Source organism: Bos grunniens, chromosome 8, assembly GCF_055505025.1.
Source record: "Bos grunniens cultivar Pamir isolate PY7600 chromosome 8, Bosgru_T2T1.0, whole genome shotgun sequence".
Taxonomy (NCBI): Eukaryota; Metazoa; Chordata; class Mammalia; order Artiodactyla; family Bovidae; genus Bos; species Bos grunniens.
In genome coordinates, this window is record NC_141172.1 from 11,759,849 (window position 1) to 11,786,060 (window position 26,212).

The 26,212-nt window shown below is 37.7% G+C and overlaps 1 long non-coding RNA gene across 8 annotated transcripts in view; it reads left to right on the forward strand.

Annotated features, from left to right (window-relative positions):
- LOC147366670 (uncharacterized) overlaps window positions 1–26,212 on the forward strand; it is a 927,553-nt gene that overhangs the window by 718,062 nt on the left and 183,279 nt on the right. The window lies entirely within an intron of this gene.

Sequence of the window (26,212 nt, forward strand, 5' to 3'; positions counted from 1 at the left end):
TTATCAAGGCAGAAAGTGGAGGATAAATTGGGAGATTGGGATTGACTTGTACATATGACTATATATGAAATAGATAACTGAGAACCTACTGTAAAGCACAGGGAACTCTACTCAATACTCTGTAATGACCTATATGGGAAAAGAATCTAAAATATCCATCTATGTATATGTATGTATGTGTCTCTGTGTAACAGTTGATGGGATCACTAAGAATCAGACATCCAGTTCAGTTCAGTCGCTCAGTCATGTCTGCCTCTTTGCGACCCCATGGACCACAGCACGCCAGGCCTTTCTGTCCATCACCAACTCCCAGAGTTTACTCAAACTCATGTCCATTGAGTAGGTATTGCCATCGAATCATCTCATCCTCTGTCGTCCCCTTCTCCTCCTGCCTTCAATCTTTCCCAGCATCAGGGTCTTTTTATATGAGTCAGCTCTTCACATCAGGTGGCCAAAGTATTGGAGTTTTAGCTTCAACATCAGTCCTTCCAATGAATATTAGGACTGATCTCCTTTAGGATGGACTGGTTGGATCTCCTTGCAGTCCAAGGGACTCTCAAGAGTCTTCTCCAACACCACAGTTCAAAAGCATCAATTCTTCGGTGCTCACCTTTCTTCATAGTCCAACTCTCACATCCATAGATGACTACTGGAAAAACCACAGCCTTGACTAGTCGGACCTTTGTTCACAAAGTAATGTCTCTGCTTTTTAATATGCTATCTGGATTGGTCATAACTTTCCTTCCAAGGAGTAAGTGTGTTTTAATTTACTGGCTGTAGTCACCATCTGCAGTGATTTTGAAGCCCAAATAAATAAAGTCTGCCACTGTTTCCATTATCTCCCCATCCATTTGACATTAAGTGATGGGACCAGATGTGATGATCTTAGTTTTCTGAATGTTGACCTTTAAGCCAATTTTTTCACTCTCATCTTTCACTTTCATCAGGAGGCTTTTTAGTTCCTCTTCACTTTCTGCCATAAGGGTGGTGTCATCTGCGTATCTGAGGTTATTGATATTTCTCCCACCAAACTTGATTCCAGCTTGTGCTTCTTCCAGCCCAGCGTTTCTCATGATGTACTCTGCCTATAAGTTAAATAAGCAGGGTATCAATATACAGCCTTGACATACTCCCTTTCCTAATCTAACCAGTCTGTTGTTCCATGTCCAGTCCTAACTGTTGCTTCCTGACCTAGATACAGATTTCTCAGGAGGCAGGTCAGACTGCCTGACTGACCTGACTTGCCTGTGAGTTTCTGGGAGTCTCTAGCAGAGGTGTGGGTCGGTGGTGGCCTGCTGCTGGGTTAGGGGCACTTATTGCAGCAGTACAATGCATGGGCTCTTTTGAAGGAGGTCACCATTATCTTCATTACCTCCACCATAGTTTGTCCCCAGGTAAATAGCAGCGAGGGAACACAGTTCTACCTATCAATAAAAATTGCATTAAAGATTTACTGAGCATGGCCCTGCCCATCAGAACAAGACCCAGTTTCCCCCTCAGTGAATCTCTCCCATCAGGAAGCTTCCATAAGCCTCTTATCCTTCTCCATTACAGGGCAGACAGACTGAAAACCACAACCACAGAAAACTAACCAATCCATTCCTATGGACCACAGCCTTGTCTAACTCAATGAAACTATGAGCCATGCAGTGTAGGGCCACCCAAGACGCACAGATCATGGTGGAGAGTTCTGACAAAATGTGGTCCACTGGAGAAGGCGATGGCAAACCACTTCAGTATTCTTGCCTTGAGAACCCTATGAACAGTGTGAGTCAGATATTACTTCACAAATGAACAACAATGACTGATTCAATTCATTGTATACCTGAAACTAAGACATCATGAATCAACTATACGCCAAGAAAAATTAATCAAAAATAAGTAAAATTTGCTTAAAAGAAGTGCACTTGAAAGCAAGGTTTCCCAAATCAAGCAAATGGGATATCTATTTTAATTGTCATGAAGAAGGCTCCAAAAGACTTCAAGATTCCAAAATAGCTTCCTTGAAAGATTCATTACAAAAAGCTAGTGAAAAATTAGACACGTGAAGTGAAGTGAAATGAAAGTCACTCAGGTGTCTGACTCTTTGCTACCCCATGGACTATAATAGTCCATATCCTCCAGGCCAGAATACTGGAGTGGGTAGCCGTTCCCTTCTCTAGGGGATCTTCCAACTCCAGGGATCGAACCTAGGTCTCCCGCATTGCAGGTGTATTCTTTACTGGCTGAGCCACTGGGGAAGCCCAAAAACACATGAGGTACCTAAAACAAAAGACCATAAGACTGACATGACTCCTACTGCTCCACTCTATCCTTTTTTAGCTGAGTACTCCATCTATAAATCCTCTGTCTGAATTACTTTTACACTCTGAAAAGACTACAAGATGGTAAGTAGAAGTCAGATCCTTCCGCACTAACTTGGATATTCCTATATCTAATCTCAAAGGAGGGCCTTTTTGGGCCCCTCCTAGTGTTGCTGGTTCACCAAGGGATTCTCCAGTAAATTGTTACCAGATATTCCCTTAACTAGCCAAGGAAAAGTAATATTAAAGGTAATGGAAAGCCTGTTTAAGTTTTGGTAGATAACCAAGCTACACTCCCCAAACCTTACCCGCTTCTGAGCCTGAATATAGGATCCTGCAAAAACTGAAAGAAAGCTACAAAGAGTGAGAATTCTTACCAATGAACAGTAATGCCTGGTGGAGAGAGAAAAATAAGACTTAACATTGTTCTTTCCTTTCTGAATTTGTTGTTGTTAAGTCACTCAATTGTGTCCAACTCCTTGAGATCCCATGGACTGCAGCGTGCCAGGCTTCCTTGTCTTTCATTGTCTCCCAGAGTTTGCTCAAACTCATGCCGTTGAATCGGTGGTGCCATCAACCATCTCAAGAGTCTTTTCCAACACTATAATTTGAAAGCATCAATTCTTTCCAAATTTAGGCTTCTGTAAATTTGGTTTTGCAGAACTCATTTTCTGGCCAAGCCTTTCTCTCCCAGGAATAGCTGTTACCTTCTGTTTCTGTTGCTTTGTGTCCTGAAAATCAGGCTTGAATTTCTCCTTGCCTGGAGTAGGTCGGTTCCTTTGTATGCAGGCAGCTGAACCAATAGGTTGAGGGCTCCAGAATATGGCCAGAAAGAAACATGGGTTGTACTCCATTCGCAGCTGAAGTTCTACCCACTGTTGACTCAGAGAAATTGTTTAAGTCCTTCATTTTGGCTGTCTTTGGAAGCAGCTCTGAATCTTGGGTGCACAGTATGCTTGGGAGTTGTTCAGTATTGACAAGGATGTTTGCTGTTTGTTCCTCTCAGAAATACAGAAACTAAGCCAACTGTTTCTCAAGTTCATGTGATTTGGATAATTGTTAAGAAAAAAAACTATATTTATTAAAATAGGCATGTCTTTAGAGTTATCAATATTACATATAATATAGGCAGGCAATTTTATTCTACCCAGGCTAACTAAAAGTTAAATAAACTCATGTTATCTCTATTACAGAATTTGTCAACAAGAGATAACTTAAAATGATGACTGTTAATGTCTCATGAAATTCTCATGAGTAAACATAATTGTTAAGAAAAAGTAAATTAATTTGGCAAAACTAATACAATTTTGTAAAGTTTAAAAATAAAAAATTAAATTAAATGTAAGATAAAATTTTATAAATAAACTTTCCAACAATTATGCTTTAAGTAAACATAGTTTACCAAATCTTTTTGGTAACTTTGAACTTTGAATTTACACTGAGATAAGTTAAATAAGGGATATTCATGGACCATCTAGATCATTTCCAAATAAGGTAAAATACTGAAATATTAACTACTAAACATATAGAGTTATCTTCCTTTGGCCTCTTTTTATAAATGAACTAAAGACACAGGTTTATTAAATATGTTTTGAGCCATATTAAATAGTTTACTACAAGAAAGAAAATGCATCTACAAATTATAACATACATTTAAAAATTTGACAATTCTTAGCATAATAGTCCATAATTGCTTGATTTCTAGTTTTTATTAGGAATTAAGGATTCTCTGTGTTAAAAATTCTAATCAAAATATGTAATTAAAACTACTTAGAAATAATAAGAGCTTCCCTATTAACTCAGCTGGTAAAGAATCCACCTGCAATGCAGGAGACCCTGGTTTGATTCCTGGGGTGGGAAGATCCACTGCAGAAGAGATAGGCTACCTCTCTAATATTTGTTGGCTTCCCTGGTGGCTCAGCTGGTAAAGAATCTGCCTGCAATGTCGGAAACAAGGATTCAATACCTGGGTTGGGAAGACCCCTGGAGAAGGGAACAGCTACCCACTCCAGTGTTCTGGCCTGGAGAATTCCATGGACTGTATAGTCCATGGGGGTTGCAGAGTCAGACTGACTGAGCAACTTTCGCTTTCAAAAATAATAAGACTTAAAGGAAACAACTATACATGAAAAAATAGAATGACCACTTGTTTCAGAAAGAAAAGAAGACATTGGACAAAATGTGAATGGATATAAAAAAAAAAAAAAGGTTGTAGAAGATTTGTGGAAAAGGAATCTTGAGAAAGGGATTTTATGTGTGGTCAAGTTGGCTATGATTAGAATGGATTTATTTCCATTTTTTAAAATGAGTTGTCAATATTAAAGGTACAATGCTGTAAGATTAGAATTTGGTTTTCCTTCTTTTAAAAGAACAGAGTCAAAGAGATTCGGAATGTAAAATGATAAGAGAATGTAATATCTGATTTGACTGATGTCAAATGATCTGAAAGCAGGATTACCGTCAAGATACATGGACTGTTCTTTTAGGACCCCAATTTAAAAAACTATAATGTCTATAAGAGGCAAAAACCTCAATTTCCTGATGAGACATGTATATATCAGATCAGATCAGATCATATCAGTCGCTCAGTCATGTCCAACTCTTTGCGACCCCATGAATCACAGCACGCCTGTGCTGTCCAGGACAGGCCTCCCTGTCCATCACCAACTCCCGGAGTTCACTGAGACTCACGTCCACAAGCCAGTGATGCCATCCAGCCATCTCATCCTCTGTCGTCCCCTTCTCCTCTTGCCCCCAATCCCTCCCAGCATCAGAGTCTTTTCCAATGAGTCAACTCTTCGCATGAGGTGGCCAAAGTACTGGAGTTTCAGCTTTAGCATCATTCCTTCCAAAGAAATCCCAGGGCTGATCTCCTTCAGAATGGACTGGATGGATCTCCTTGCAGTCCAAGGGACTCTCAAGAGTCTTCTCCAACACCACAGTTCAAAAGCATCAATTCTTCGGCCCTCAGCCTTCTTCACAATCCAACTCTCACATCCATACATGACCACAGGAAAAACCATAACCTTGACTAGACAGACCTTTGTTGGTAAAGTAATGTCTCTGCTTTTCAATATGCTATCTAGGTTGGTCATAACTTTCCTTCCAAGGAGTAAGCGTCTTTTAATTTCATGGCTGCAGTCACCATCTGTAGTGATTTTGGAGCCCAGAAAAATAAAGTCTGACACTGTTTCCACTGTTTCCCCATCTATTTTCCATGAAGTGATGGGACCGGATGCCATGATCTTCGTTTTCTGAATGTTGAGCTTTAAGCCAACTTTTCCACTCTCCACTTTCACTTTCATCAAGAGGCTTTTGAGTTCCTCTTCACTTTCTGCCATAAGGGTGGTATCATCTGCATATCTGAGGTTATTGATATTTCTCCCGGCAATCTTGATTCCAACTTGTGTTTCTTCCAGTCCAGCGTTTCTCAGGATGTACTCTGCATATAAGTTAAATAATCAGGGTGACAATATACAGCCTTGACGAACTCCTTTTCCTATTTGGATCCAGTCTGTTGTTCCATGTCCACTTCTAACTGTTGCTTCCTGACCTGCATACAAATTTCTCAAGAGGCAAGTCGGGTGGTCTGGTATTCCCATCTCTTCCAGAATTTCCCACAGTTTATTGTGATCCACACAGTCAAAGGCTTTGGCATAGTCAATAAACATGCATACATATGTACATGGATTCACATATATACATTATAAAATATTAGATACCTGAGAAAATAGATGAGAGAAAAGTAAATATGCAATGTAACACACACAGAAACACACACAAACTTAGATTCTAAAAGTATAATATTAGAAGTAATGAAATTAGGCAATGAAATTACACTTTCTGCACTGTATTAACACTGACTTGGCAACTAACTTGATGCACAAGCACCAATTCTTGAAATTATTTACTTTCCTTTTCATAAAAAATGATTTTGTCAAAAATCAAGTGTGTATAAATTCTGGAATCCATAAGGTACTATTGGTAGATTTATTTACCCTAACATGAATACCACACTCTTTTTCCTCTGCAACACTTTTGTAGCCTTAAAATCAGGTTGTATACATCTCTAATCATATTGTTTTATTTTAAGTAATGCATTTCCTACCTGTTTTCTTTTTTATTTCTTCTTTGTTTCTGGGGATTACTTTTCTTAACATTTAAAAGATTAACTTGGAATTTGTTAAGTTTGATATCATTTTCCATTTCTCTCATTCAATATGTCCTTTCTCCTGATTATTTTGGATTTAATTTGTTTCATTTTCTGGCATCTTAAGACAAAAACTTAGATTAAAGCTTGGATCTAACTTAGGTTGAAATTATATTACATTAGGATTGGAACAGTTTTATGCTTATTTCCAGTAGTACCTGGATATCTGTCTTTGGCTTGGTCAAGAAAAATTCTGTGGACTAACTAACCACTGTGCTGAGTAAAATCAGAACTTTTCAGCTGACATCCTGGATCATTTTGTTTGATGAGGACTCTCACTATGTGTAGCTGATTTGTCCGCCTGGCTGGACTACATGACCAGAAAGGCATAAAAAGACATATTGATATTTTTCTCATTTTCCCTCTGGGAAAGTTCCACATTGAGCTTTTCCAAAATCAATATTTATCAGAACACATTTTGGCAGTTTAATCTTGAGAAAAATTGCCCTTTATGAACGATAATGAATAATAAATTTTTAAGGACACAGCATAGTGCTGTATCTCAAATGGTCAACAGAGATATAGACCATCCATCTTCTTATAAATTTTATTTTGTGCATTCTGGTTTTCTTCATTTTTATTGAGAAGAAATTTTTAATAATGTCTTACATACATTCCATGCTTGGACAAAAATTAACATTTGACCATTTTAGCAGTATTTTTGAAATCGGTATTTTCTAATAGATTTCTTATCTTAAAATAACTTGCAGGATTTAAATGTGCTAAGATTTAATCTGAAACATTTTTTAAGAATAAGAATTCCTGTGAATAAATTTAATCATTATTTCTTAAATTTAATATAAAATAACCTCTTGTCTTGTAAAATATGTCAGTTTCAAAGCTGGCCTGGAATACTTTTATACCAGAAAGCTATTATATACATATTAAAATGTATATGAATTAATTAGGTTGCAAAAATTGTACAAATCAAAAATATTTTAAATATTCTTATGACAATAGTGAAGATACTCTAAGATTTCAACAAAGTATAGTTTTATTCTCTATTTTTTTGTAGATCTGTGGGCTAAAACAAGTTAATGAAGACAGACTTTCACTGCATTTCAGCTTTAAACCTTTCAGATTTGCTCCTCCCTCTGAGTCTCAAGGGGCTTCCCTGGTGGCTCAGATGGTAAAGCATCTGTCTGCAATACAGGAGACCCGGGTTTGATCCCTGGGTTGGGAAGATCCCCTGGAGAAGGAAATAGCAATCCACTCCAGTACTATTGCTTGAAAAATCCCATGGACAGAGGAGCCTGGTAGGCTACAGTCCATGGGGTTGCAAAGAGTCAGACACGACTGAGGTAAGACAGTGAACAGCCCTTCATTCTAATCTCAAAGGAGAAATGTTAATAGGTGCTGTTTCCAGTGTCAACTTCACATACAATCCTTTGAAGTCTTTACAGGTACCGTTCAGGGACCTTGGATCAAAAGATTAAAGGAAAAAAAAAATATAAAAGCAAAGAAGCTCCCTTTTACCCTAGATTTTGTGAAAATGATATTTCCTGTTTGAGGTCAAAATGTGTCTTCTTTTTTTAAATCTTCGTTGTTGTTATGTTTGTACAGATTGAATAGTTCTTAAAAGAACTATTTCTAGATGGCTTTCTTTTTTGCCAGAGACAAACTTTGCACTAGAGATATAATAGTTTATAAGCACGATTGTTAATTTTACTCTTCAAGGGTATGGGGGTTACAGTTTGATAAGTTGCAGGTAGTCAGTCATGTTTAGACACATATCCTTGTGATAAAATAGAGACAGATTTGAATCTAAAGTTAATCTTGGGTTCATTAACTTATTGCCAATGCTTTAAGTATAGGAGAAGGCTCTTGAGAGTCCTTTGCACTGCAAGGAGATCCAACCAGTCCATCCTAAAGAAAATCAGTCCTAATATTCATTGGAATGACTGATGTTGAAGCTGAAACTCCAATATTTTGGCCACCTGATGCGAAGAGCTGACTCATTTGAAAAGACCCTGATGCTGGGAAAGATTGAAGGCTAGAGGAACAGGGGATGACAGAGGATGAGATGGTTGGATGGCATCACCGAGTCAATGGATGTGAGTTTGAGTAAACTCTGAGAGTTAGTGATGGACAAGGAGGCCTGGTGTGCTGCAGTACATGGGATCTCAAAGAGTCAGACACGACTAAGAAACTGAACTGAACTGAACTTATATTTTGGGGCATCAATTTTCTCCACTTTAAAGGTAGATAATAATATTTCCTTTAAAATGTTACATTGGCAGTTTGATTATATAATGTAAAAAACGTAGAGTAAATGTGGAATGCTTGCCACATAGTAAGTTATCAGTAAGAAGATTAACTTTAAATACATCATTCTTCTTTATCACTGTCATCACCATTAGTTGTCTCAGTTTTGTAGTATACAGTAGTTTATCTGTAATAGTTTAGAATTGGGACTTAGTACTAGATGTGAGAGATATGTTACTATTACTGCAATAATTTGATGACCTTAGCATAAAATAATACATACAAATTTTGATTATTCACATTTCAATTTTATAGGAAGTTTTATATATCTCTCTCTCTCTCTCTATATATATATATCTCAAATGAGATCAATTTAATATTTTCTACATAAACATATAAAGATGTTAGTCAAATAATACAAAGGTACTTATCATTACTTTTGTATTTTATCTTTCTTCTTGCATTTGATCTATGGTAACTTTTAAGACTTTCATTTTTTTTGTTTCTCACGTTAAGATATTATTTCACTTTTTAATAGGTTAAAGCTGAGGGACACTGAGAGAGTAAACTAAATGAATATCAAGATCTCTGATCTGAAAAGTCTTAAGTCAGAAAGTCACATATACTCTAATAGCACATACTTTTGTCTTTAGCACTTACATAGCATTGTCCTCTGGTAAATTACAATCTGTTTATGGGATATACAGCAGAAGGAATGGTACAAACCATTAGCTGTAGAAGGAAGAGATTTGTCTTTCTTTTTCACTATTGTATATTTAAAGTTCACATTCTTTTTCTTATATCATATTTTTATAAAGTTCTTACATATATTTTTTAATTTAAATTTATTCATTTTAATTGGAGGCTAATTACTTTACAATATTATATTGGTTTTGCATACATCAACATGAATCCACCATGTGTGTACACGTGTTCCCAATCCTGAACCCCCCTCCCACCTCCTTCCCCATACCATCCCTCTGGGTCATCCCAGTGAACCAGCCCCAAGCATCCTGTATCCTGCATCGAACCTGGACTGGCAATTCATTTCCTATATGATATTATACATGTTTCAATGCCATTCTCCCAAATCATGCCCCCTCCTCCCTCTCCCACAGAGTCCAAAAGACTGTTCTATACATCTGTGTCTCTTTTGCTGTCTTGCATACAGGGTTATCCTTACCATCTTTCTAAATTCCATATATATGTGTTAGTATACTCTATTGGTGTTTTTCTTTCTGTCTTACTTCACTCTGTATAATAGGCTCCAGTTTCAACCACCTCATTAGAACTGATTCAAATGTATTCTTTTTAATGGCTGAGTAATACTCCCTTGTGTATATGTACCACTGCTTTCTTATCCATTCATCTGCTGATGGACATCTAGGTTGCTTCCTAACAACTAATCTCAAAAATATCCAAGCAACTCCTGCAGCTCAATTCCAGAAAAATAAAGGACTCAATCAAAAAATGGGCCAAAGAAATAAATAGACATTTCTCCAAAGAAGACATACAGATGGCTAACAAACACATGAAAAGATGCTCAACATCACTCATTATCAGAGAAATGCAAATCAAAACCACTATGAGGTACCATTTCACGCCAGTCAGAATGGCTACAATCCAAAAGTCTACAAGCAATAAATGCTGGAGAGGGTGTGGAGAAAAGGGAACCCTCTTACACTGTTGGTGGGAATGCAAACTAGTTCAGCCACTATGGAGAACAGTGTGGAGATTCCTTAAAAAACTGGAAATAGAACTGCCTTATGATCCAGCAATCCCACTGCTGGGCATACACACTGAGGAAACCAGAACTGAAAGAGACACATGTACCCCAATGTTCATCGCAGCACTGTTTATAATAGCCAGGACATGGAAGCAACCTAGATGTCCATCAGCAGATGAATGGATAAAGTTCACATTCTTGATCACTTTCTTGTTAGCACTATTTGGAGCTCATATGTAAAGTCAAGCTTCCATTTCTTCCACCTTTCCTGAAATCATTTTAATGAGTATTTTTTTTTCCTTTTTTTTTTAATTTTATTTTTAAACTTTACATAATTGTATTAGTTTTGCCAAATATCAAAATGAATCCGCCACAGGTATACCTGTGTTCCCCATCCTGAACCCTCCTCCCTCCTCCCTCCCCATACCATCCCTCTGGGTTGTCCCAGCGCACTAGCCCCAAGCATCCAGTATCGTGTATCGAACCTGGACTGGCAACTCGTTTCTTACATGATATTTTACATGTTTCAATGTCATTCTCCCAAATCTTCCCACCCTCTCCCTCTCCCACAGAGTCCATAAGACTGTTCTATACATCAGTGTCTCTTTTGCTGTCTCGTACACCGGGTTATTGTTACCATCTTTCTAAATTCCATATATATGCGTTAGTATACTGTATTGATGTTTTTCCTTCTGGCTTACTTCACTCTGTATAATAGGCTCCAGTTTCATCCACCTCATTAGAACTGATTCAAATGTATTCTTTTTAATGGCTGAGTAATACTCCATTGTGTATATGTACCACAGCTTTCTTATCCATTCATCTGCTGATGGGCATCTAGGTTGCTTCCATGTCCTGGCTATTATAAACAGTGCTGCGATGAACATTGGGGTACACGTGTCTTTTTCCCTTCTGGTTTCCTCAGTGTGTATGCCCAGCAGTGGGATTGCTGGATCATAAGGCAGTTCTATTTCCAGTTTTTTAAGGAATCTCCACACTGTTCTCCATAGTGGCTGTACTAGTTTGCATTCCCACCAAAAGTGTAAGAGGGTTCCCTTTTCTCCACACCCTCTCCAGCATTTATTATTTGTAGACTTTTGGATTGCAGCCATTCTGGCTGGTGTGAAATGGTACCTCATAGTGGTTTTGATTTGCATTTCTCTGATAATGAGTGATGTTGAGCATCTTTTCATGTGTTTGTTAGCCATCTGTATGTCTTCTTTGGAGAAATGTCTATTTATTTCTTTGGCCCATTTTTTGATTGGGTCATTTATTTTTCTGGAGTTGAGCTGCAGGAGTTGCTTGTATATTTTTGAGATTAGTTGTTTGTCAGTTGCTTCATTTGCTATTATTTTCTCCCATTCTGAAGGCTGTGTTTTCACCTTGCTAATAGTTTCCTTTGATGTGCAGAAGCTTTTAAGGTTAATTAGGTCCCATTTGTTTATTCTTGCTTTTATTTCCAATATTCTGGGAGGTGGGTCATAGAGGATCCTGCTGTGATGTATGTCAGAGAGTGTTTTGCCTATGTTCTCCTCTAGGAGTTTTATAGTTTCTGGTCTTACGTTTAGATCTTTAATCCATTTTGAGTTTATTTTGGTGTATGGTGTTAGAAAGTGGTCTAGTTTCATTCTTTTACAAGTGGTTGACCAGATTTCCCAGCACCACTTGTTAAAGAGATTGTCTTTAATCCATTGTATATTCTTGTCTCCTTTGTCAAAGATAAGGTGCCCATATGTGCGTGGATATATCTCTGGGCTTTCTATTTTATTCCATTGATCTATATTTCTGTCTTTGTGCCAGTACCATACTGTCTTGATAACTGTGGCTTTGTAGTAAAGCCTGAAGTCAGGTAGGTTGATTCCTCCAGTTCCATTCTTCTTTCTCAAGATAGCTTTGGCTATTCGAGGTTTTTTGTATTTCCATACAAATTGTGAAATTATTTGTTCTAGCTCTGTGAAGAATACTGTTGGTAGCTTGATAGGGATTGCGTTGAATCTATAAATTGCTTTGGGTAGTATACTCATTTTCACTATATTGATTCTTCCAATCCATGAACATGGTATATTTCTCCATCTATTAGTGTCCTCTTTGATTTCTTTCACCAGTGTTTTATAGTTTTCTATATATAGGTCTTTAGTTTCTTTAGGTAGATATATTCCTAAGTATTTTATTCTTTCTGTTGCAATGGTGAATGGAATTGTTTCCTTAATTTTTCTTTCTGTTTTCTCATTATTAGTGTATAGGAATGCAAGGGATTTCTGTGTGTTGATTTTATATCCTGCAACTTTACTATAGTCATTGATTATTTCTAGTAATTTTCTGGTGGAATCTTTAGGGTTTTCTATGTAGAGGATCATGTCATCTGCAAATAGTGAGAGTTTTACTTCTTCTTTTCCATAATGAGTATTTTTTAAAATAATACATTGCACATATATTTCAGAACTACTACATTTTTTATTGTGGCATACTTTATATAATATGAAATGTTCAAATATTAAGGGCATCACTTTATTAAATTTGAAGACTAAATAGCAAAGCACAGAATATTTTTACAACCCTACAGAGTTCCCAGGTGCCCCTATGCAGTCAAGCAAAGAGCCCTACCAAGAAGAAATTATTGAACTAATCCCTATCACTATAGTTTAGTTTTGTCTTTTGCATAATTTTACTTAAATGGAATCATACAGTGTGTACTGTCTTTTACTCCCAGCCTCATTTGCTCTCAATAATATTTTTGAGATTATTTTGATATTTTTATAATATCAGTAGCTCAGTGTTTTTCATTCTGAGTAGCATTCCCCTGTGTTAATATACCATAAGTCATTTGTCCAATCTAGATTGTTTCCAGTCTTTGGATCTGATAAATAATTTAAACCTATAATAAGCATTCTTTAAAAGGCTTTTAGTAGACCTGCATTTTCATTCTGTCGAATAAATATCTAAGAGTAGAATCATTTAGCTGTTTAAAAAACTAGAGAATAGTTCCAGTATATATATGTTCCCACATATATTTTGTGTTTCCACCAGCCTTGAGTTCTGGTTCCTCCATTTTCCTTTTATATGGCATTGTGAATTGTTCTATTTTAGATGTTTTGGAAGGTATCTAGCCTATCTCGTCCTGGATTAATTTGCCTTTTTACAATGACAGTGAGGTTGAGTTTGGACTACTGAGGTTGAGTTTAAATTTTCCACGTCCTCATGGATTTCTTCTACTGTTTTATTTATTATTGAAAAGTGTCTGCTAATGTCTTCAAGTATAATCGGGGGATTCGTCTCTGTTCCATTTAGTTTTGTCAGGTTTTCTCCTGTATTTGAAAACTTGGTTACATGTACATAAATATTTTGAGTTATATTTTCTTGATTAACTTACCATTCATTTGTTGAGAAATGACACTTTTTATCTCTGGTAGCACTCTTTACCTTGTATAACATGAGTGAGTCACACTAGCTTTATGCTGTTTAATGTCTGCAAGGCATTTGTTCCCATCCCTTACTTTCAGCTTATTTATATATTTTTGTTTAAGTTTCCATAGGGAAACATATAATTCACCTTGATTTTTATGTATTATGACACTCTTTACCTTTTAATTGGAGTCTTTTATCAATTTCATTTAATTATTAATATGTTCGGATTTTAAGTCTTGGTTTTTGATTTTTATATTTTCCATATTCTCATTTCCTCTAGGTCTAATTTTCTGTCTTATTTTTTGTTTAATCATCTATGTTATAACATGCATTGTCATCTTCTCTACTAAATTGTTAACAATTCTTCCTCTTTAAGAATATCTTTAATATTATTTTAAAGAAGACCCTGATAAAGTGTTTGTTCATTTACTATCATTTAGAATATCTAAATTCTATTTTCATGAACATCGTGTATTTTTAACGTTCAAATTAATGTAATTTCTTCAAGAATATGGGAATGGGATTTGGTTAGCAAACAATTTGTTGTATCCATCGTGGTGCTGCTGCTGCTGTTGTTGCTAAGTCGCTTCAGTCGTGTCCGACTCTGTGCGACCCCAAAGGCAGCAGCCCACCAGACTCCCTCCTCCCTGGGCTTCTCCAGGCAAGAACACTGGAGTAGGGTGCCATTTCCTTCTCTGATGCATGAAAGTGAAAGGTAAAAGTGAAGTTGCTCAGTCGTGTCCGACTGTTCATGACCCCATGGACCGCAGCCTACCAGGCTCCTCTGCCCATGGGATTTTCCAGGCAAGAGTACTGGACTGGGTTGCCATCGCCTTCTCCCCATCATGGTGCAGGCCTGTTCAAAAACTACTGAGACATATGCAATGGTACTTTTTCCCCTACAGTAAGGAGGATTACAAACTCTACACATTTGAGAGAGGTTTTAGGAAAGATTCCTGGGAGTACGTGACATCTGAGTCTACAGATATTTTAAATTAAATAAATAGCTATGTTTTGCCTTCAAATTGTCTCATCTGAAGCTTCCAAAATATTCTGTGTGTCTGAAATGCCAATGAGATTTAGAGCCAACATTTAACACATAAAGGGAACTTTAAAACATAATTCACCTGTCAAGGCAAGATACCTGAATATTAAAATCAAGATCATCTTTCTGTCTTCTCCTAACATAGAAGAGAATTCTGCTTGAGTTCTACCCCCTCATCTCTAACCATGTGCTGATACAAGAAACAGCTCTCTGAGGAGCATGTCTCTAAGTGTTGTACAAGAGTTTTTTAGGACAGCTTTCATTATTTTGCTCAGCAATTTTTAGAGAGAGTAGAGAGACTGGAAATAAATTTTCCTGCAAGATAAGTGTCAGGGAAAAAAAAGTTAATATCTTCTGGTGAGCAGTGATTATTTTTTCTTTCCACTGAAAATTGAAAGTTATATAATTCATTACATTTCTCTCTCAGTGTATGTTACTCAAACATTTCAGCTTGTGCCCAAAGAATAAAGTTTTCTTTTTTTTTCTCCCCCTTTACTTTGTTACTTTTGCCCTTATTTTGTTCTCAGTAAATTATTTCTTGATCTTTTCTCATCATAGTTTTATTAGAATCTTCAAGAAACTCATATTTTAGTGAGAATCATAGAAATACATGTATATAACAACATGCATTTATATTGTAACTATACTTCTGTATGTGATTTTTATAGTTAAAAATATATGATCCATTTCCTATTGTTACAAAGCAGTTTATGTGCTTTCTCCTTACTTTATAGATTTTTAAATAAACTTACATCTTTGATTCAAAGGCTTAACACTTAGTAATGAAAATTCAGATGGAGAAGAGTGAAACTAAAATTTGAGCACAGAAAAACAAATAAACAAAAAAATGAATGGAAGACAACGTTTAATGATTTGATTAATCTCTATCCCCACCTAATGCCCAGAAAAAAGGAAACACATCATAGCAGTGTTTGAGAACAGTTCTGCTCTCCTGCAGTTCTAGACTTCGCTGGTGGCTCAGCAGTAAAGAATCCACCTGCAAATGCAGAAGGTATGGGATTGATCCCAGGGTCTGGAAGACCCCCTGGAACAGGAAATGGCAGCCCAATCTAGTATTCTTGCCTGGGAAATCCCACATTCAGAGGAGCGTGGTAGGCTACAATCCATGGAGTTGCAAAAGGCTGCAAAGAGTCTGACATGACTTAGCGACCGAGCGCACATGCATGCTCTCAATTCTGTGACATTAGAAACTTTGGGGCCACACGTGAGAAGATGCAAACTGCTCAGATTTTTGCCATCTTCCTTAAAAGGTTAACTCTATCATTTTGAGAAATGTTAACAAAATAACATCCATATTGCTTATTTTCTGCTTTTGGGAAAAGGTCAGCTTTCCTACAAGTACTATTTCTTATGCAACACCCAATTTATTTCTTTTTAATGATCCTATTAAAAACATTTCAATTTAATTAGACAAAAGGATGATTAGAAATATAATAGAAGCCTAAAATGAGGCATACAAATGCCATCCTTCCCTCCTTCCCTCCCTCCCTCCCTCCCTCTCTCTCTCTCTGCCTCCTTCTCTCTCTCACATGCACACACTATTTTGGACACAATACTTGAATCTTCAAATGTGAGGACATTACAAAACTTACATTGATGTGGGAGTTGAGTAATGAAGCATGTCACAGTGTCAATTCATAGTTAATATGAGGTAGTGAGAACTTGTATATCCCTGTTACAAAGAAATGATCTACAAAGGCAAATTTTAGAATGTTCAGACTAGAATAGGTGATTCAAATTCTGGCTCTGTTTCCATACTTTACCACATTATAGCTAAGTGTATGTAAGAAACATTTCCAGAAGTCAGAAGATGATGAGCAAAATAATGTTAACTATTATTATTTATTTAACATTATCTATTCTTATTGAACATTATCCTTATGACACATAGTTACATGTGCTTGCAAGATTATTTGTTTCTATTGGTTTTTGGATCCTGGAATTTTCTGTCATGTGCTTCTAAGGTCTTAGAAATAAATTTTATCCACATTAGAGGCTAATTTTGTGTGTCAGTATTTTTGCTGCAAATTATTGACAAGGGGACTTCTATTGATATATACAGTATAGCTAATGATTTTGAAATTAATATTTGTTTTATTTTCTTATATTCTGAAACATTTGCTGCAGTTAGGAGAGAGCTTTATGTGTTTTGCTTCATTTTCTGCATGTGAATCAGACAGGGCTGAACCCCTTAGAGATTTATGAGTATGCCAAAATAGCCCCCTTGGAGTGAAGTTCTACTGTTTTTACATCTTACAAAGTATGCATATCCTCTAAACGTACATTTAACTTTGAGGTCCTTGACTGATGTGGAGAGGGACAGAGGAAAGAAATGCCAGAATCAGTTTTGTACCTATTCTGTGGAATCTATTACCAGGGGCCCAGACATACTATTTCTGAATTTCCAGGTATATGGATCTATAGAGAGGGTGAATTAAGATATGAGAGTCTCTCATCATGGTCTATATAAAGACTGGCAAATTTCCTATCAAGGGTCACATGGGACATACAGTCTCTGTTGCAAATCCTCAACTCTGGTAATATAGCACTAACATAGTAATAAAATAAATAGTACATAAATGACTGGGTAGTGCCTCCCTGGTTGCTGAAATCATCTTATTTATCCTTCCTATCTCAAGCTGATAGTATCTGATAACTGGTATGGAAAAGACTCTGATGCTGGGAGGGATTAGGGGCAGGAGGAAAAGGGGATGACAGAGGATGAAATGGCTGAATGACATCACTGACTCGATGGACATGAGTCTGAGTGAACTCCAGGAGTTGGTGATGGACAGGGAGGCCTGGTGTGCTGCGATTCATGGGGTTGCAAAGAGTCAGACATGACTGAGCGACTGAACTGAACTGAATCAAAATAGTATCACTTAATAAAACCACAAAGAGATATCACTTCATACCTGTCAGAATGACTATTATCAAATAGTCTACATCAGTTCAGTTCAGTTCAGTCGCTCAGTCGTGTCCTACTCTTTGCAACCCCATGAATCGCAGCACGCCAGGCCTCCCTGTCCATCACCAACTCCCGGAGTTTACTGAGACTCACGTCCATCGAGTCAGTGATGCCATCCAGTCATCTCATCCTCTTTCGTCCCTTTCTCCTCCTGCCCCCATTCCTCCCAGCATCAGAGTCTTTTCCAATGAGTCAACTCTTCACATGAGGTGGCCAAGGTACTGGAGTTTCAGCTATAGCATCATTCCTTCCAAAGAAATCCCAGGGCTGATCTCCTTCAGAATGGACTGGTTGGATCTCCTTGCAGTCCAAGGGACTCTCAAGAGTCTTCTCCAACACCACAGTTCAAAAGCATCAATTCTTCGGTGCTCAGCCTTCTTCACAGTCCAATTCTCACACCCATACATGACCACAGGAAAAACCATAGCCTTGACTAGACAGGCCTTTGTTGGCAAAGTAATGTCTCTGCTTTTGAATATGCTATCTAGGTTGGACATAACTTTCCTTCCAAGGAGTAAACGTCTTTTAATTTTAAGGCTGCAATCACCATCTGCAGTGATTTTGGAGCTCCCAAAAATAAAGTCTGACACTGTTTCCCCATCTATTTGCCATGAAGTGATGAGACCAGATGCCATGATCTTAGTTTTCTGAATGTTGAGCCTTAAGCCAACTTTTTCATTCTCCTCTTTCACTTTCATCAAGAGGCTCTTTACTTCTTCTTCACTTTCTGCCAGATGGGTGGTTTCATCTGCATATCTGAGGTCATTGATATTTCTCCCAGAGATCTTGATTCCAGCTTGTGGGAAGGATGTAGATTTGAAATTAAACATAGAGAACTATTCCAGGTTGAAATGAAATATTAAAGGAAATGCTAAAGTTTCCTGTTTCACCATACTCTTTAATAATTACACTAGAATAAGCAAATCTTGAAAAAAACCATTGAGAATGTGTATATTTACATATTTAATTAAATAATCTATTTTGGATGCTCATTTAACACATATACATTGCATTTATCATGTTTTAAGTCTTATGACAATTATCTGGTTTATGATAGGAAGTGAAACAGACACAGGCCTTTGCTCTCATAGAGGTAATAGTCTACAGGTAGGAAAAAATAGAACAAAATGACATTTTCTTTAATGCTTATCATGTGCATGTCAGTACGTTTTATCAACATTATGCAGTTTTATTTGATATTGATAATAGTATAGGTTTAAATTTATAATAATATTGAATACCTACTCATTTAAAGCACTGAATGAAAAGTACATGTACATGCACACATATGGATATGGGACTTATAAATATTTAATATAAGGCTATAATATATAGGGCTTATACTTAGTTTTTGAGATTAAGCAATATGCTTATGTGTACTATTTTATATTCTCTTTAATTTATAAAATAAAGCATTTGAATTATGACAAGTAAAATGCATAGAAATGGTTTATATCTATTTATGTGCCTATTGGATCATATTTCTTTCTATTTGGCAGGAGAGAGCAATATGATTTATATTTTTACCTCAAGATGAACATTTACCAGTTTCCTTTCTAATACTTTACTCTGATGAATAGTGAATGTCTTATCCTCTACTAAGAATTTGATCCATAATCTCATATCACTTGGAAAACACAGGTTTTGAAATTTGGGTTTTTTCACTTAGTGAGTAAAGGATATCCATTGACAAAATTTGTATCATAATTAATGCATATCTTTAAATTACTGGACATGGCTATTGATACAGATTTTAAGCATGACCTTACTAGCATGGGAGATGAGTACAGTTGTCCAATAGTTAGGACATTCTTTAGCACTACCCTTCTTGGAAACTGGGATGAGGATTGACCTTTTCCAGTCTTGCGGCCACCGCTGGGTCTTCCAGATTTGCTGACATATTGAATGAAACACCTTGATGACCTCATCCTTTAGGGTTTTAAATAGCTCTACTGGAATCCCATCATGTCCACTAGCTTTATTAATAGCAGTGCTTCCTAAGGCCCACTTGACTTCGCTTTCCACAAAGTCTGGCTCTGGTTGGCTAACCACACCATCATCGTAGTCTGGTTCATTTGTATCTTTTTTATACAGTTACTCTGTGTATTATTTCCATCTCTTCTTGATCTCTTCAGCATCTACTAGGTCTCTACTGTTTATGTCCTTTACTGTGCCCATCTTTGGGCAAAATGTCCCCTTGATGTCTCCAATTTTCCTGAAGAGATCTTTAGTCTTTCCCCGTCTGCTGCTTTGTTCTAGTTGTATACACTGTTTATAGAAGAAGACCTGTTTGGCTCTCCTTGCTGTTCTTTGGAAATCTGCTTTTAGTTGGATATACCTTTCCCTTTCTTCCTTGTGTTTCACTTCTCTTCTTTCTTTAGCTGTTTGTAAAGCCTTCTGAGATAACCATTTTGCCTTCTTGCTTTTCTTTTCCTTTGGGATGGTTTTGTTCGCTGCCTCCTATACAATATTATGGAACTCTGCCCATAGTTTTCCAGGTACTCTGTCTATGAGATCTAATCCATTGCATCTATTTGTTACCTCTACTGCATATTCATAGGGGATTTGATTTAAATTGTATCTGGCTGGCCTTGTGGTTTAGTTTAAGCCTGAATTTTTCTATGAGAAGCTGATGATCTGAGCCACATTCAGTTCCAGGTCTTGTAACTGTATACAGCTTCTCCATCTTCAGCTGACTGTATACAGATTCTCCATCTTCAGCTACAAAGAATGTAATCAATTTGATTTCAGTATTGGCCATTTGATGATGTCCATGTGTAAAGTTGTCTCATGTTGTTAAAAAAGAGTATTTGCTATGATCAATGCATTCTCTTGGCAGAATTCAGTTAGCCTTTGCCCTGTTGAGTTTTGTTCTCTAAGGCCAAACTTGCTGGTAACTTCAGGTATCTCTTGACTTCCTACTTTGCATTCCAATCCCCAGTGATAAGTAGAACATCTGTTTTTGATTTAGTTCTAGGAGGTCTTCTATGTCTTCATAGAACTGATCAACCTCAGCTTCTTCAGCATCAGTGGTAGGGTCATAAACTTGGATTACTGTGATGTTGAATAGCTTGCCTAGGAAACCAAAATAATTCTTTCATTTTTGAGGTTGCAGCCAAGTACTGCATTTTGGGCTCTTTTGTTGATGATGAGGAGTACTCCATTTCTTCTAAGGGATTCTTGCCCACAGTAGTAGATATAATGGTCATCTGAATTAAATTTGCCCATTCCTGTCCATTTTAGTTCATGGATTCCTAAGATGTTGATATTTATTTTTACCATCTCCTGATTGACCACATCCATTTTACCCTGCTTTATGAATCTGACATTCCATGTTCAAATGCAATGCTATTCTTTGCAGTATCAGATTTTACTTTCATCACCACACACATCCACAGCTGAGCATTATTTCTGCTTTGGCCTAGCTGCTTTATTCTTTCTGGTGCTATTTGTAGTTCTCTTCTGCTCTTCTCCAGTAGCATTTTGGACACTTTGAGACCTGGCGGACTCATCTTTTGGTGTCATATTTTCTTTTGTCCTTTATGAGACTCTCATGGCAGTGGCACCCCACTCCAGTACTCTTGCCTGGAAAATCCCATGGATGGAGGAGCTTGGTAGGCTGCAGTCCATGGGGTCTCGAAGAATGGGACACGACTGAGTGACTTCACTTTCACTTTTCACTTCATGCATTGGAGAAGGAAATGGCAACCACTCCAGTGTTCTTGCCTGGAGAATCCCAGGGACGGGGGAGCCTGGTGGGCTGCCGTCTATGGGGTCACACAGAGTCGGACATGACTGAAGCGACTTAGCAGCAGCAGCAGCATGGCAAGTATACTGGGGTGGTTTGCCATTACCTCCCCCAGTGGGAGGAGACTAGTATGGAAAGTTAAAGGTTTGTGGTGCAAGTATTGAGCATTCTGCACTTTGTCTTGTGAAGTATATGCCTGGTCACTATCATTGATGATCTGGAAATGGAGGGATATAGAGTGTCTTGATGATGCCTTTATTATTACTGATTTAGAATCTGCAGAGATGTATTTGACCTTGATATGGGGGAGACAGTTAAGACAAGAAATTGACAAAATTATTTACCCCAAAGAAGCAACTTAAAGAAGTGTTTATTGATGCACCAGATGGTACACCATTGGCAATGGTCCATGAGTCTTCAAAAATGTGCACATGGGTCTGTTGTTGGCTACTGAATCCTCAAGTGCCAAGGTAACTGCCTAAAATCCAGCCAATTTTGCTGGATCCAATCTTGAGTCATTGGATTAAAGCTGAAAAGGAAGGTTGGTAGTTGGTTCAATTCAGTTCAGTTCAGTCACTCAGTCGTGTCCGACTCTTTGTGACCCCATGAACAGCAGTACACCGTGACCCCTGTCCCTCACCAACTCCCGGATTTTACCCAAACTCATGTCCATTGAGTCGGTGGTGCCATCCATCCATCTCATCCTCTGTCCTCCCCTTTTCCTCCTGCCCTCAATCTTTCCTAGCATCATGGTCTTTTCAAATGAGTCAGTTCTTCGCATCAGGTGGCCAAAGTATTGGAGTTTCAGCTTCAACAGCAATCCTTCCAATGAACACCCAGGACTGATCTCCTTTAGGATGGACTGGTTCGATCTCCTTCCAGTCCAAGGGACTCTCAAGAGTCATCTCCAACACCACAGTTCAAAACAATCAATTCTTTGATGCTCAGCTTTTTTTATGGTCCAACTCTCACATCCCTACATGACCACTGGAAAAACCATAGCCTTGACTAGACGGATATTTGTTGACAAAATAATGTCTCTGCTTGTTAATATGCTGTTTATGTTGGTCAAAATGAAAGTGAAAGTGGACTTCCCTGGTGGCTCAGACACTAAAACATCTCTCTACAATTCGGGAGACCTGTGTTCGATCCCTGGGTTGGGAAGATCCCCTGGAGAAGGAAATGGCAATCCACTCCAGTACCATTGCCTGGAAAATCCCATTGTCTGAGGAGCCTGGTAGGCTACAGTCCATGGGATCGCAAAGAGTCAGACACGACTGAGCAACTTCACTTCACTATGTTGGTCATAACTTTCCTTCCAAGGAGTAAGCATCTTTTAATTTCATGGCTGCAGTCACCATCTGCAGTGATTTTGGAGCCCCCCAAAATTAAAGTCTGCCACTGTTTCCACTGTTTCCCTATCTATTTCCCATGAAGTGATGGGACCAGATGCCATGATCTTAGTTTTCTGAATGTTGAGCTTTAAGCCAACTTTACAGTCTCCTCTTTCACTTTCATCAAGAGGCTCTTTAATTCTTCTTCACTTTCTGCCATAAGGATGGTGTCATATGTATATCTGAGTTGACTGGTATTTCTCCCAGCAGTCTTGATTCCAGCTTGTGCTTCCTCCAGCCCAGCGTTTTTCATGATGTACTCTGCATATAAGTTAAACAAGCAGGGTGACAATATATAGTCTTGACGTACTCCTTTCTCAATTTGGAACCAGTCTGTTGTTCCATGTCCAGTTCTAACTGTTGCCTCCTGACCTGCATACAGATTTCTCAAGAGGTAAGGTGAGCAAATAGGGCACAACACCAACAGCGCTAAAAGCACAGGATAGTCAATAGGAAGCAACTCAAAATAGACACATGCAAGAAGGCAGGTGAGCCATGTAGACAGCCAGAGCAAGAGAAGTAAGACCCCTGGTGGTGGCCCTTGCTTAGAAACCGTACTTGCTCTGCCAACAGCCTTGAGCTTGCCTATTGAGTGATGGCTCAGATGGTAAAGAATCTGTCCTCGATATGGGAGACCTGGTTTCAGTCCCTGGGTTGGGAAGATCCCCTGGAGGAGGGCATGGCAACCCACTCCAGCATTTTTGCCTGGAGAAGTGGAGCCTGGAAGGCCATGGTCCCTGGGGTTGCAAAGAGTCACACAGACTGAGCAACTAAGCATAGCACAATTGAGTGTGGACCATTTTCCACCCAAAATCAGTTCAGATGTTGAGACGGATAGTACAGCACAAGCGTCAAGAGAGTAGGAAGATATCCATTACTCATATATTGAAATTTTCTGAGTAGAAGGCAGAAAAACAACCAGTGTGAAAAAGTTTCTTAGAAGGGAAGTGGCTTTGTTTATGTGTTGATTTTGGAGGCTGCAGTTAGCATAGGGTCACTGTTGCAGACTGGCTCTTGTAAGCTTTGAACTTCCAAACTAATACTAAAGTAGGTTATAATCCAGGTTTTCTATCAGTTTACACAGATATTCATAAAAGAAAAAAGGGACATGGTGGGGCTTGAGAGATGTCTCAGTCAAACATCCAAAAGGAATCAGATTCCATTTAATTACCTACTCTTTAAAAATGGTTCACACAGATACATACTAGAAACAGTTCAATATCATTCTAATATATGCATGGAAATAACAACCTTACCAATGACTAGTCATAGTCATTCTCAGATACCCCAGAAAGTAAAGTAACGTGGCCAAGACCTCGGTTTCAGCTTTGTGAAACATCAGGAGAACCAGACATGGGTTACTCATACTTCCATTCTATAGAATTGTGAGATAATAATTGGAAGATATTTAAAACTACTCAGGTTTTGGTAATTTGTTACACAGTGATAGAAAACTAACACAAGCTGCATGTACATTTTTGGGCATGACTTTTTGTAAACACGTGTTTTCTTTTCTCTGGGTCAAGTGCCTGGTAGTGGAATTGCTAGGTTATTGGGTAGAAGTGTGTCTAACTTCATTAGACAGTGCCTGAAAAATGTTTCCCGAAGTTATTATTTAAGTTTATACAGCCATCATAAATGTGAAACTAAGAGTTGAATTTTTTCATCTCTTTGAATTTTTTCAAAGTTCTTTTTTAGCTTAAGTCATTTTAGATATTAAAGCAAAATTATTTTATTCTGACTTTAATTTGAATGTTCCTAATGACTAAGGAGACTAAACTTCTTTACATGTGTTTATTGGTTTTTCATTCTTTTGTAATTATATGTTCAACATAGCTTGCCCATTTTCAGTTGAGTTGTGTGTGTTTCTTATACTGATTTGAGTTATTTATATCTTTAAATAGTTTAGGAAAATGTTCACAGATATATGACCAACATGCAACTTTCATTTTCATTTGTTTAATGATGGCTTTGAATAACAAAACTTTACATTTTATTTTTCACTTGTTGTGGGTTTTGTGTTCTGTGTACAGAATCATGCCTCTTCTATTTCTTGAACTTAGTACTTAAGAAAACTTTATAATAACGACTTTGTAGGTATATAATCATAGCCCTTTTACTTCAAGTGGCTTCAAATATGCAAGGTCATAGTTTTAAGCAAAATCATGCTTCATGTATATGTGTGTGTATGCTAAGTCGCTTTAGTCTTGTCCAATTCTTTGCAACCCTGTGGACCTTAGCCTGCCAAGATCCTCTGTCCATGGGATTCTCCAGGCAAGAATACTGCAGTGGGTTGCCATGCCTTTCTCCAGGGGATCTTCCCAACCAAGGAATCAAATCCACATCTCTGCAGTCTCCTGTGTTGGCAAGCAATTTCTTTACCATTAGCGCCAGCTAGGAAGCCTGCTTGGTACATACGATATTATTTAACATCTTTAAGCGATCAGTATAATTTCAATTAGTTATTTTCATGTTTCTAATTAAATGTAACCTTTTCAAAATAGAAAAGTATTACCAAGATGATATTCTCTGAATCTCATTAAACTCAAATCAGCTTGCAAAAAAATCATAGTCTTTATATCAGATTAATATACCAATAAAGCAATACAATATAATTTCAGTTTTCCTTGTTTTCGGATGCCCTAGTTTCATACGAAGTGTTAAATAAGGACTAAGACATTTTCAGCTTAATTCACACCCTTCTGACTATAATTCATCTCAGACCATATTAGTTATCTGTTTTACTCTCTCCATCCCCTAAAAATGTTCTAACTACCAATAAGAAAGGGACTAAGGGTGCTTCCCTGGTGGTTCAGTTGTAAAGAATACACTTGCCGATACAGGAGACATGGGTTCAATTCCTGATCCCAAATGGTCCCACATGATGTGGAGCAATTGAGCCTGTGTGCTGCAACTACCGAGTACCACAACTCCAAAGCCTTGGAGCCACAAGTCCTGAGCCTACATGATGCAACTACCTAATCCCACAGGGCTTAGAGCCTGTGCTCTGTGACAAGAATAGTCCACTCATTGCAACCCCTGTTTGCTACAACTAGAGAAAAGCCCGCACAGCAACAAAGATTCAGCACAGCCAAAGATAAATAAATGAACAAGTAAAATTTTAAAAAGAGCAGCTAAGCATAATCGTTTAAGAGACACAATGATATCAACATCCTACATGTCACGG